The sequence below is a fragment of the Lathyrus oleraceus genome, chromosome 5 (genome assembly GCF_024323335.1).
Source record: "Lathyrus oleraceus cultivar Zhongwan6 chromosome 5, CAAS_Psat_ZW6_1.0, whole genome shotgun sequence".
Lineage (NCBI taxonomy): Eukaryota > Viridiplantae > Streptophyta > Magnoliopsida > Fabales > Fabaceae > Lathyrus > Lathyrus oleraceus.
This window is the reverse complement of record NC_066583.1, coordinates 437,022,923-437,027,574: the sequence shown is the minus strand read 5'-3', so window position 1 is coordinate 437,027,574 and position 4,652 is coordinate 437,022,923.

Below are 4,652 nucleotides of genomic sequence, written 5' to 3'. Positions count from 1 at the left end.
TAATTCAATTTAATTTCTTGCTCATTAATTCATATTGTCTCTGCCCTTTGCTCACTTCAGCTCATGTTTATGTTTATGTCATTTTCCTTTTGCTCACTTGAGCACATTATTGTGTATATAATATTTCCTTGTGCTTGTTTTGTTTTGTTTGTGTGAACCAATGCAAAAGGAGAAAGGACTTAGAATTATGACCTTACCTATGCTAAATGGAGTTTCAAGAGCAACTAGGCCGCAGGCCTTTAGAATGCTAAATATGTTGAAGAGCAACTAGGCCTCATGCCTTTAGAATGCTTAATCTTGAAGTTGAATTGAAAGGACCCATATTCTAAACTCACTCTTGTCCATTCTTTCTATTGCATTGTGGAACTTTTTGATTTGTTTGTTCTTGTGTGTTAGGGATCCCAAACTTGAGCTATTAGATGGACCATTGTCATGAGCATCCAAGAGAGGAGAAACAAATCCAAATGGGAAGATCCTATGAGCCTAATTGAAGATTTGCTTGATTGCTTGAGTTAATTGCTTATTGCTTGCTAAGTCCAAAGGAAAGGAGAAACTTGGATCATCTTTATGATCTCAAGAGAGGAACTCCAAGTGGTTTTATTTCTCTTCCCTCATTTTTGCATGTTTAGGATCTAGCCCTTCTCTTCTTCTCTCCACTCTAACCCAAGCCAAACATTTTGTTCAAACATTGAAATTGTTTTCAAAATTAGAAACCTAGGCACTATGCCTTTGATTTTTCAAACTCTTTTCATAATACTCATTTTAAATTGAATCTTAAGTCAACTTTGACTTCCTTTTGTGAATACTTCTAATTTGTAAATACAACTCACTCAATTTGCTTTTGTGGTTCCAATGGCCACCTTTTGCCAAAGCTTTTCATAAACATTAGCTATTAGGTTTGAGTTATCATAGTGGTTGATGTAAACCTTACCTGTATCCTTAGTGATTGGACTATAAGTCTTCCATACTTATTATAGGGTGGATCCCTCACTAGTATGTTGAAGCTCTCCCCACATGGTGGATTTATGGTTTAGGTTGAGTTTTCTCCCTTTGATAACAAAAGACCTCAATTCACCATCTCCCAATTTGAATTCCCTGTTTTTGAGGCAGAAGAAGATGATGTTGAAGATATTCCTAATGAGATAACCCGTCTACTTGAACACGAAGAGAAGATTATTCAGCCATATCTTAAGAATCTGGAAACAAACAACTTGGGGTCTGAGGATTGTGTTCGCGAAGTGAAGATTGGGGCACTTCTGGAAGAGTCTGTAAAGAAGGGGTTGATTGAGTTGCTACGAGAATATGTCGACGTCTTTGCCTGGTAATATGAAGACATGCCTGGTCTGGATACTGATATCGTGCAACATTTCCTGCCTTTGAAGCCTGAGTGTGTGCCTGTGAAGCAGAAGCTCAGAAGAACTCATCCTGATATGGCAGTGAAGATTAAAGAAGAAGTTCAGAAGCAAATTGATGCGGGGTTTCTGGTGACTTCTACATATCCTCAATGGGTGGCCAATATTGTGCCCGTGCCTAAGAAAGATGGAAAAGTCCGAATGTGTGTGGACTATAGAGACTTGAATAAAGCTAGACCGAAAGATGATTTTCCTTTACCACACATTGATATGTTGGTAGTTAATACGGCTAAATTCAATGTCTTCTCATTTATGGATGGATTTTCCGGTTATAACCAGATTAAAATGGAACCCGAGGATATGGAGAAGACAACGTTCACCACACCTTAGGGAACATTCTGTTATCGAGTGATGCCCTTCGGTTTGAAGAACGCCGGAGCCACGTATCAACGAGCTATGACTACCTTGTTTCATGATATGATGCACAAGGAGATCGAGGTATATGTTGATGATATGATTACAAAGTCGAAAACGGAAGTTGAGCATGTAGAGAACTTGTTGAAGCTTTTTCAGCGTTTGAGGAAGTAAAAACTCCACCTGAATCCGAACAAGTGTACATTTGGAGTCCGTTCCGGCAAGTTATTGGGATTTATTATCAGTGAAAGAGGTATTGAAGTTGATCCTACCAAGGTCAAAAAATACAAGAGATGCCTGCGCCCAAAACTGAGAAGCAAGGCCGAGGTTTTCTTGGCCGCTTGAATTATATTTCCAGATTTATATCCCACATGACTGCCACATGTGCGTCTATATTAAAGCTCCTTCGGAAAGATCAGCGACATGATTGGACCGAGGATTTCCAGAAGGCCTTCGACAGTATCAAAGAGTATCTGTCTGAGCCTCCAATTTTGTCTCCGCCTGTGGAAGGGAGACCCCTGATTATGTACTTAATAGTTCTTGAAGACTCTATGGGTTGTGTCCTAGGTCAGCAAGATGAATCGGGGAAGAAAGAGTATGTTATCTACTATCTGAGTAAGAAGTTCACTGATTGTGAGTCTCGATACTCAATGCTTGAGAAAACATGTTGTGCTTTGGCTTGGGATGCTAAGCGTTTATGCCAGTATATGTTAAATCATACGACTTCGTTGATATCCAAAATGGATCCAATCAAATATATCTTTGAGAAACCTGCTTTAACTGGGAGGATTGCCCATTGGCAGATGCTGTTGTCTGAGTATGATATTGAGTATCGAGCTCAGAGAGCTATTAATGGTAGTATCTTGGCTGACCACTTGGCACATCAACCAATTGAGGATTATCAGTCTGTTCAGTACGACTTCCTTGATGAGGAGATTCTGTATTTGAAAATGAAAGATTGCGATGAGCCTACACTCGATGAAGGGCCAGAACCTGGTTCCCGTTGGAGCATGGTGTTTGATGGCGCTGTAAATTAATATGGAAATGGTATTGGGGCAGTGATTATTACTCCTCAGGGCACACATTCTCCTTTTACAGCAAGGCTACCTTTCAAATGCACGAATAATATGGTGGAGTATGAGGCCTGTATTATGGGTTTGGAAGAGTGTATTGATCTTAGGATCAAACATCTTGATGTTTATGGCGATTCGGCCCTTGTTGTTAATCAGATTAAGGGTGAATGGGAGACGAATCAGCCTGGCCTCATCCCATAAAGAGATTATGTGAGGAGGATTTCAATATTCTTTACTGAGTTTTACTGACATCATATTCCTCGAGATGAGAATCGGATGGGAAATGCTCTTGCTACGCTTGCTTCGATGATTATGGTGAAATTCTGGAATAAAGTCCCCAATATTATTGTGACGCGCTTGGATAGACCAGCTCACGTATTTGCAGTAGAAGAAGTGCAAGATGATAAGTCTTGGTATTATGACATCAAAAGTTTTCTTCAGAGTCAGATTTATCCGCCTGGGGCATCTGTTAAAGATAAGAAGACTTTGAGGAGATTATCAGGCAGTTTCTACCTCAATGGCGATGTGCTTTATAAGAGGAATTTTGACATGGTTTTTCTCAGATGCGTGGATAGACACGTAGCAGACCTGTTGATGACTGAAGTCCATGAGGGTTCATTTGGTACTCATTCCAATGGAGATGCCATGGCAAAGAAGATGTTGAGAGCAGGCTACTATTGGCTGACAATGGAGTCTGACTGCTGCAAATTCGTGAAGAAATGCCATAAGTGTCAGATTTATGCGGATAAGATTCATATTCCCCTGAAACTTCTGAATGTGATTTCATCACCATGGCCTTTCTCTATGTGGGGAATTGACATGATAGAGCCAAAGGCGTCAAACGGTCACATGTTTATTCTCGTAGCAATTGATTACTTCACCAAGTGGGTCGAAGCGGCATCGTATGCTAATGTGACCAGGCAGGTGGTTGTGAAGTTTATCAAGAATCAACTCATATTCCGTTATGGTGTGCCAGACAATATCATTACTAATAATGGATCTAACTTGAACAACAAGATGATGATAGAGTTGTGTAGCAAGTTCAGGATTACACATCATAATTCTTCTCCTTATAGACCCAAGATGAATGGGGTTGTTGAAGCTGCTAACAAGAACATCAAGAAGATTATTCAAAAGATGGTTGTTACGTACAAAGATTGGCATGAGATGCTGCCATTTGCTTTGCATGGTTATCGTACATCTGTCCGCACTTCAACAGGGGCAACCCCTTTCTCTCTTGTATATGGCATGGAGACTGTGCTCCCCGTGGAGGTTGAGATCCCATCAATGAGAGTCTTGATGGAAGCCAAGTTGACTGAGGTTGAATGGGTTCAGAATCGTTATGACTAGTTGAATTTGATAGAAGAGAGGAGATTAACTGCCATGTGTCATTGTCAGTTGTATCAGCAAAGGATGAAGAAAGCCTTTGATAAGAAGGTCAAGCCTCGTGTGTTTCAAGAAGGTGACCTCGTGCTCAAGAAAGTTTTGTCTTTCGCACCCGATTCTAGGGGCAAGTGGACTCCAAACTATGAAGGTCCATATGTTGTTAAGAGAGCCTTTTCAGGTGGTGCTTTGATACTTACAACTATGGATGGGGAGGATTTCACTCGTCCTGTGAATTCAGATGCAGTCAAGAAATACTTTGCCTAAAATAAAAATAGAATCGCTCGCTATGTTGAAAACCTGAAAGGGCGACTTAGGCAAAAATGAGCGTCTCGGTGGATTGAAAACCCGAAAGGGAGATCCTGGCAAAAGTTAGAGACATATAAAAAATGAATATATATATCCAGCTAGATTGAGTACCTCACCTTGG